The sequence below is a fragment of the Montipora foliosa genome, chromosome 1 (assembly GCF_036669935.1).
Source record: "Montipora foliosa isolate CH-2021 chromosome 1, ASM3666993v2, whole genome shotgun sequence".
Classification (NCBI taxonomy): Eukaryota; Metazoa; Cnidaria; class Anthozoa; order Scleractinia; family Acroporidae; genus Montipora; species Montipora foliosa.
The window spans coordinates 70,381,971-70,391,424 of NC_090869.1; the positions used below are offsets into that span (position 1 = coordinate 70,381,971).

Sequence of the window (9,454 nt, forward strand, 5' to 3'; positions counted from 1 at the left end):
ATCGAATACAGCTATTGTTCAAGTAATGTTTAACAATTAATTCCTTAAAATAGAAAATGGTTTGAACACAGGTCGGACGGTTACTACCCCGATGGACTTTAATCCTCTGGGTGAAAGTAGTCCTGCGAAGTGACTGTTGGTAGTGACTGACATTTCGACAACCTGAGTGGCATTCATCTTCAGAGTCAAGTGACGGTTGGAAATACAAACTAATGTAGTGATGCTCTGGTCTCTGGTGAGATTGATTGTGAGAAAGGTAATGTGATTGGTTGTGAGGATGGTGAGTGGTGCTTGGTGCATTACGAACCGGTTTGTAAGTGAAGGTCGCATGAGGTTCGTAAGCTGAGAGGAAAAAGTTATGAATAATTAAGGTGTTCTGTAAAGTAATTGTTTGTAAGGCGCATTGAGATCACCATTTGTAGTTGCTCCTTTGTGTTCTGTAAGTCGAGTGTTTAGGTTCCTGCAGTTTTCACCAATGTAAGTAACCTGGTAATCACAGCATCTGATCTTGCATACTGCTCCCTGTCTGTCCATGGGGTCGTCGTTTTCTTTGACATAAGTAAGCGTCGTAAAGTTGTTATAGGTCAATGGGCAAAGGCGTATCGCCGTTTAGTTGTAGTATGCTTGCGATTGTTTCAGAAGTCCCTCCTCACGGTACGGTATTGTCGCTGTTGTAGGACTGTTGCCGTTATGTTTGGTCATAGTTAATAGAGGGGAATAGTTATGAAACCCGACAAATTTCTTTATTGTAGGTTTTTGTTATTTTTTTTGGCCTTGGCCGAGCACAAAACTCAGATTGTGCAAGGTCGTGGACTTTCCAACCTAAATCTTGGCATCTTTGTTTGCTCCTTTGATGTTTGCCGAGCTTTCAAACCAGTCCCCTCTATTAACTATGGCTTGGTGTATGTGTTGTGTTTGACGAAATCTGTGCTACAGTTGTTCTTCCTAAAACGTTGTTTGAGTACTTGGTTTAGAAGTTAGCTGAACTGCCGTTTGAGTCACAAAATATTTGTGCTCGTCTCGTCAAGACTCGTATAGCAGTCGCCGCTTTGCGTGTCGTTTGATTGTGAGACTGGTTTGTTCCAATAGTCTGTATGCATGTAGATTTTCTCTATAAACAGTAGTACGCAAGCAGATTTTGTTACCCGTAACCAAGCAGTCTATGAAAGGTATTTTACCGTTTTCTTCGATCCCATTGGTAAACTGGATGTCAGCGTTTTGTTTGTTAAGGTTTTCGTCGAATTCTTCAATTCGGTCTTTGTGCACAGCTGCCCTGATAATATCGTCTCAACGTAGCCATAACGGTAATGTTTGTTGGTATGTTGTTAGGGCCTGTTCCTCGATGTTTTGGGTGACTATTTCAACCACAACAACAGAAACGGGTGAGACCATAGCTGCTCCTTGTAGTAGTTTGTAGTGTTTTCCGTTGTATTGAAAGTAAGTTGACGTTGAACACAGGTGTAGTAAGTTCATTAAGTAATCTGTGGGTAGTGGTGGTTGAAATGAGGATTTGTTTATGGCAGTCCTGTTGCAGTCTAGGGCTAGTTGGAGTAGTATGCTAGTGAAAAGTGACGTAACATCAAAACCAAGACTGCCATCAACTGAACCAAGAAAATAAAGACAATAAGCGTCACAGAGTGTCTCCCAAATGCTGCTCCTCAAGAAAGGATTACAGTTGCATTTACTTTAAGGTAAAAATAACGCTAACCTTAACCCTTACCTTGTTGTTGGAAATAGGTAAGAAACGCTTACACTTAAAGGGACACTTTGTGTTGGATGTCAAAATTGGGTGTGCATCTAATCAGATCAAGTTGCAGGACCGTATTACCAACTTGATTTTCTGTACAACGGGGTGAGTCAACCGGCATTGGAGCTACGCCCCATAAAGCCCAAATTCGATCTTACACATATCTAGGCGCCTTCTGAACAGAGAGCTTGCGCGTGGAAAAAGACACAACTTTTAAGCTTGTTTTGACTGAGTTCTTTTACCATGTCAAAGGCCTCAGCCAAGACAAACTTCTAGTATTGAAGGATTCGATCTAACAAAGGAGTTGGAGAAGTACGACAAAGAAAGACTGTAACGAGTTCCACAATTCACAAAGTCATCAAACACCGCGATAAGAATTGCTTAGTGCAAAAAAAAAAGACGTAGTTCACTGATTGCGACTCTGCATATAATATCGCTGAGCGTTTTAGTCAAGAGGGATTGGAACAGCAAATGTAAAGCAATCTCTAAATAAGGAAGTGGATTGCTAGGCTAGCCAGCCAGCACTTAATTAAGAGTGTCCATCTTAACTCTCATTTCCACTAGCAACGCAAGTATAGTATGCTTGTGTCCGTTAGTGAAAACCAGGATTTAAAAATAGAGGTGTCTATCAGCACATATTTCACAATTACAATTTCAACATACATCCAATCTCACTTCATCAGCCTTGAGAACCGGACCAACACTTGGGGTTTTAAAAAGTCCTGAATTTGTAATTACACCCACAAATGGTTAGACTTTCATACATGCATAAACTTTATTTCATCTCGAGTTTCAGAATAACTGCAAGAGCTAATATCTTCGAGACATTACATTTACAGCTAAACTACGTAACACATACAGATACATAACTAAATACATCATATTTAAAGATATATTAATGAAAAAGAAAAGCCACTGTACAAAATGTGGCCCTGGATCATCTTTTAAAACCATTAAACTCTGTGGTACGGATAAAATCAGGTAGTGCATTCCGCAACTTAGCTGATACGTAAGAAAAACAACTAAGACTATGACTTATTGAGGGACAGAATGTAATTTCCGTGAAGACTCGTGCATAAGAATATTTTTAATGGGCCTATTGCATAGAGATGTATAGTTTGACTTAAGTGGTAAGAGGACAGGTAATTTGCAAATGTAAATCTCAGTATTTTGTTATTTATATTACACCGTTTCCTTCACAAGAAATATAGAAAGGCCAGTTCTTTTGCTACGAGGATAACAGCGAAAAAAGAAAGCAATACTTGGTCGCGAATTTTTTTATAACAAAAGCTTGTTCAGAAATCAAAAGTCTGCGTCCGAACAACACACACCAGGGCTACTCCTTAGTATCTAGCTGAGGAGGAATATTCTTCTCACTACATTCTTCCTCCGGCCGCGCTTTAGCCATTTGATGAGCCTTCTTCATGCCCAAAAAGAGTTCTGGGTAATTCTGTTATTCCATGACAAGGGAAGCCCCCTGATACTCATTTCATTATTTTTCTTTTTATAAGTGTTGGGTCACCCAGCCCTACCAGCAAAATGCAGCACCGATTGAAGATTTTAGCTTTCAAAACTTGCCCAAATTGTATTGGTAGGACCTGGAATTCGTCCACAGAAAGTCCAGAGAGACAACTTCACTCGTGAACCACCATATTTACAACGGAGCATTTTAGGCGTCCCAGTCCGCATAAAACCATCTCTCGCCTCTCTCTCTACACGCACGGTTCTTACGTTACGTTTATGCCCGTAGAATCAACTGAAATGTCAATTCCTTGTTAAAAAAAAAACAACGAGCAATCCCTCTTAATTTTTTCGGTAGGCTAGGTATCGGAGAGGCAAATTTCCCTTTCGTAAACGGTCGTTGCCATTTCTCAGAACGGTCGGTCGATGCCATTTACAACGGTCGACTACATACTTCACTTCAAAGAAAATTAAAAAAAACAAACTAAGAAAAAATATTAACAAAAATTAAGACAAAGGAAAAAAAAACATTTATAAATGTATGACTCTTGTAACGGCCCCAGCATGCTTTGGAGCGATTAGTAGTGGAACGAAAGACACGTGCTAGACTCGGAAGACAAAACTCGGTTGTTGTATTTCTTGTTCACATTAAAGACATTACATAATCTGCGACTCCAATGCTTACCATATGAGAGATAAATGACGTTTCCGTTGAATATTTAAGCGAGCGAATTCTGACGTTAAGTAAATGGTAATGACAAGGGCGGTCTGGAGCTGTGAGTAGGAGTGGGATTTTTTAACATATGGTTTAGGGAACGACATATCTTTCCGTAATGCCGTACCGGGGTGCGAGGTCGGTAACAGAAAGCAGTCAAGGGCCAATTGCGTCCAAAAGCGATCTCACGAGCCGAAATCCGGAGATGACTCGTTTGGTACGACGCTCCAGCGCCACGTCTGGAGCTACTGCGTTTTTCCCTCTTGTTCAAACATTTCGTCAGCGCATGAGCAAGTGTTCAGACTGTCCGATGCTTATTTCCCTTTCGTAAACGGTCGTTGCCATTTGAAACGGTCGATGCCATTGTTTTAGCTCTGAATTACACTCATTAGGTCTAAGAACTCAAAAGCTTGCGGTTAATGGAAGTTGTGTCTCGCTAGTCATATGAGTTAGAGTTCGGGTTAGGGTTCTGTTTAGGGTGAGGGCTAAGAACCCGAGTTCGAGTCTTGAAATTTTAGGTACAGAGGTCTGTGAAATTAATTCCACGTATTCCTTTGCGATCTTCTCTTCTCGACTTGACCGGACGTCCTTGGTTGCGGGCTGTCTGGACATGTAATCTGCAGGGTTGTCTTTGCCTGGCCGGAATGCAGTTGTGAGGTCATAGGGCTGGAGCCTGAGCGATCATAGAGCAATTCGCAACGGAGGGCGTGGCTTGCTCCAGATGTGCACCAGTGGTTTATGATCAGTAACTACCGTGAATGAGGAACCACGCAAATAGATATCGAAATGTTCACAGGCCCATACGACTGCAAGAGCTTCACGCGCCGTTTGTGAGTATCGAGACTCAACGTCACTTGGCGCATGACTACCAAACGCTATGGGCTGGTCGTCTTGAACTAGGATGCCTGTGATGCCAAGGGGACTTGCGTCTACAAGGATCTTGGTTTCTTTGTATAGTGAGAAATATGGTATTGCTGTGGCTGCAGAGAGCGCTGCCTTGACGCTGTTGAACGCATCAGTCAGCAGTTCCTCCCATTTCCAGGTTGCGTCACTGCGTGTGAGCTTGCGAAGGGGTTCCGTGATGGTGGCAAAGTTCCGGATGAAACGGGCGCTGTACTGGGCCATGCCGAGAAAGGAACACAGCCCAGTCGGATTTCGAGGTTCAGCCGCGTCTTGAAGTGCTAACTTTCATAGGGGCGGGGGCGAGACCGTCTGCAGAGAATATGTACCCGAAGAACTCGATGCTTGGCTTGTTGAACTCGCATTTCGTCGGATTGACGGTGAGGCCTGACTCGTGAAGTCTGCGGAGCGTTTGGTCGAGTACGGCGTCGTGTTCGTTCTGGTTTCTGCCATAAACCACGATGTCGTCACTAACATATCGTACTCCGGGAATATCGGCTATCAGCGTCTGGATCTTATGTTGGAAAATCTCTGCGGCGGAGTTGATTCCAAAACTGACCTTCTTATACTGTGACAATCCTACGTGCGTGGAGAAGGTGGTGATGTATCGGCATGACGGATGAAGCTCGAGCTGGTGGTACCCGGATTTTAAATCGAGCTTGCTGAAGAGAGTCGCGCCATTGAGGTCTGCTGTGAGCTCATCGATAGTTTGGGTGATGTGTCTCGTTCTCAAGATGGCACGATTCACGTCTTGCATGTCAACGCAGAGTCGGATTTCATCTTGGGTTTGGGTGGGGTAACAATTCTGGACACCCATTCGGTCGGACCTGAGACTTTCTCAATAATACCTTCTTGTTCTAACTTCTGTATTTCAGCAGCTACCTTGGTGTGCATGTGAAATGGTGTTTGATCATGTTGGCGCGTGACCGGCGGGACGGTTTTGTCAATATGAAGTGTTACTTGAGTGTTTTTGAGACAGCCAATCCCGTCACTTATGACTGGGTACTTTGAGACAAGTTTCTTAGATTCCAACATTGAAGTGTTATTAGAAAGGTGCTTTACACCAATAGAAAGTACGCCTACAATTGTAGCCTCTCGGCTGTCTCTTTGCCTAAAAGTGGGGGCGAGTTACCAGGAACAACGAGAAAATCAGCCTGAATAGCCTCGCGGCCTTCAACCTGGATGGGTGCGGATACAAGCTGATGACACGAAATTGGTGAAGAACCATACGGATGGATGAGACGGCGACAATGGTTAAAGGACGTGCCGATTTCTTTAAGCTGCTTAGCAGTGTCAGCGTTTATGGTGTTACAAGAAGCACCTGAGTCAATAACAATGTCAACCCCCACACCGTTAATCAAGACTGGAATGTTACAACAACCATCAAGTGCATACGCGTATTCATCAGTGTAAAAATCATCATCATCATCAGTACGCGCGTTGGTGTCGCGCTGCGCGTCTTCGGCAACGTCACCTACATAACACACATTAGATCTTTTTCCGGGGAAACGCCAGGCATCACGAGAATTAAAGGAGGATCCATGCTGTTTTCGATCGGCGGTGGATTTAGAACGGCACACGGACGCAAAATGGCCGACCTTGTGACATTTGTGACATGTTACGTTACGACAGCATCGGCATTCGTGACTGGTTTGACCTTTAATGTCGCATCGGGAGCACTGGGTCGAGGAAGTTTGCGATTTCTTTGGACGGGAAAAACTTTCATTTTTGTGCTGATTTCTACTTTAGACTGTCCAGGACCTGTCTGCTTGACTGAGTAAACACTAGCGTAATTATTGTCACTTGAAATCTGGCGTGACTGGCTCTCTGACACTTCCATTACTTGCGCTAATCCCAGCGTACGGTCGAGCGTTAAATGCGGCTAGAGGTTGTACGGCGGCTATGGGAATGGCCATGCGGCTTCGGAAAGAATCCTCGTCGCCAATGTTTTGTCTTTAATGTGAACAAGAACTTGAATACAACAACCGAGTTTTGTCTTCCGAGTCTAGCACGTGTCTTTCGAAAGACCGTTCCACTACTAGTCGCTCCTAAGCATGCTGGGGCCGTTACACGAGTCACACAACGCATGCAATATTACTGATTACAAAGTGTCCACAGAAAGGCCAGAGAGACCACTTCACTCGTGAACCGCCATGTTTACAACGGAGCATTTTAGGCGTTCCAGCCGGCATGAAACCATCTCTCACCTCTGTCTCGAGAAGACCGGACACGCACGGTTCTTACGTCACGTTTATCCCCGTAGAATCAATTGAAATGTCAATTCCTTTAAACAAAAAAAAAGAGCAATCCATCTTAAATTTTTCCGTCAAAGGGGCTATGTCACGCAAAATGATGTCATGTTATGACACCCAAAATGCCCAAGAACATGAACAACATAAACGAAAAACAGCAAAAGGAAAGAAAAGCATAAAAAGATAGACACAAATGGATGAGATTGAAATGGATTGCATTTGGGTAATCTTGAAAAACGTCGGGCCAACGTTTTCAACAGTATGAGTACGGTTCAAGAAACATCTTGTTTGTGATGTAACAATAAAGCTATCAGTAAAGGAAGTCCACAATTCCATTTTCGAGTTTTAAACTCGTGATTAACTAAAGAGGAGTTCCGGTGTTGTGGTCTGGCTTGAATCTTTAAACATTCTGAAAACGGTTATGGTGTATGAGGCCACTTAAACAAAAACGGACAAAAGTTAAAAGGGAGTTTGCCCAGCGCTGGACATGTAGACGTACAAGTAAATGTAGAAGAAAAAAGTATCGAATTACATAGCATGGCCTGTGAAATCCAGTTCCGCACAAACAGAAGGCCAAGAAAGGGTTCCATGCCGGAGCTATAAACACCAAAGAATTGAAACGTGAACAACGAAACAAAAACGCTCATGAGCTTTTTATGCTTTATTTATTTATAATATATGTGCAAGTAATACCTTGATAAAAATTCACACTTAATATCGTTGTGTACACAATGTGTAGAGTAATTGTTATTGACTGATAATTAAGCAATAATACTGGAATGCTCTGGTGGTTGCGTAAAGACTGGCTAAACACAGCGTCAAACTGAAGGTACAGCGTTTCAAAGAGTGCTAAGCATACTGCCGCGAATCATAACGTATATGAGCCGTAAGTGTCTTTGTTTCGTTTGTTATATAGAGGAAGCGGCTCATAATATTCTTTTTGTATTCTGATTGACGAGTCATTTGGCAGCCTCGCTGTAATTATCATAATAAAGCTTTGAACGCACAGCAATACATACAATGTGATATTCGCTTTTCCGGTGGAAATTCTTAGGCTGTAATAAGTGCAACGCTGATAGCCCTCTAGCTTACTTAGATCAGTTACACGATCAGTCACTCTACCCGTGCCTTGAGGTAATCAAGAGGTTATTAATGTTGAACATTTTGGCTTGAGAAGACCTTGAAAACGATTTAGCCGTATTCAGTCTCCAAAATATTCCGCAAAAGTTTGTTCCACGGAGTTTTTCATCAAAGTTACTTGATGGTCAGCTCAGCGTGAGCCCAGTTCAAAACACCAACCAATTAACTGAGGGCGTCTTCGTGCTTTCTATGGGCCTTGTGAACAAACGGTCTGTCATCACCCGGTTTGACTCAAGTCCATTAGGTTTTCTCACATTTGTTACAGATTCGCAAAGCTAATAATATGTCCCAACCACTAGGAGGAACATCAGAATTGGTACACCATGATGCAGTGACAACCGAGTGAAATCTGAATAAAAGACTGGTATTCTCCAATAGATTGCGTATCCAGCTAATCTAAATCTTGATGGTGTTGGCGAAAACTGGTATTGGTGAAATCGCAAGTAATTGTTGCTTTGCGAAACATATTTGAATAGCTGATTATACCATATGGTGATTCAAATGATCTTCCTGACGGAATCTGGTTTCGTGTTTGTCATCTCAGATACATTTTTTTAGCACAAAGCATAAAGTACACAGATTCCTGTGATCCAAAAGGTCAAAACACGCGGCGAAGCAGATTACGTCCTATTTCAGAGTTAAAATCCCACCGCTGATTAAGAGGTTAGTTAAGACTATAAAGAGGAAATTAGAACGAACACTACAAGCGAACAATATTTTGTAGACGGAAAAAGGGACTAAATGCTTACCATTCACCCAACAAACCATAATATTTTCGTGAGCAATTTTATCATTACCTGTGCTTTATCGTTCGACAAGCAGTTTTGTTTACATTTAGCTGATTATGGGAACCGCCCCTAACAGTCGGTTGCCCCGTATTCAAAAAAGTTAGTTCATAACGTATTAGCAAGCAATTATGACTTAAGAGCCTACACCTTCATTCATAAACGCTGACGCTGTTCAGGTCTTAACACAACAAGTATTATTCTCACTCCAAGCAGATTATCAGATGATTCATAATGTATCCTCGATCCTTCTTGCAATGTCCGCGTTCTTATTCAAAACTTAAGAGGTTGTATGAATTTACATCTCCTACTCGTTTCTCAGTGAACAAACACTTTTTAAAGGTACTGTTGTTAATTAGGACGTTGCGTCCAAACCAGCCCGCGTTTTAAACGACTTTAACGAAATCAAGTTAAATACTAACGATAATTCTAAAAATGGTAAAAAAAATTGAGA

The 9,454-nt window shown here is 42.3% G+C and overlaps 1 protein-coding gene across 1 annotated transcript in view; it reads left to right on the forward strand.

Annotated features, from left to right (window-relative positions):
• The first annotated feature begins 8,590 nt into the window (after nucleotides 1-8,590).
• LOC138007466 (adenosine receptor A2b-like) overlaps nucleotides 8,591-9,454 on the forward strand; it is a 19,990-nt gene continuing 19,126 nt past the window's right edge. Inside the window, exon 1 of the mRNA XM_068854453.1 lies at nucleotides 8,591-8,658. The gene's annotated coding sequence lies outside the window, so the exon portion shown is untranslated. The remainder of the gene's footprint in view (nucleotides 8,659-9,454) is intronic.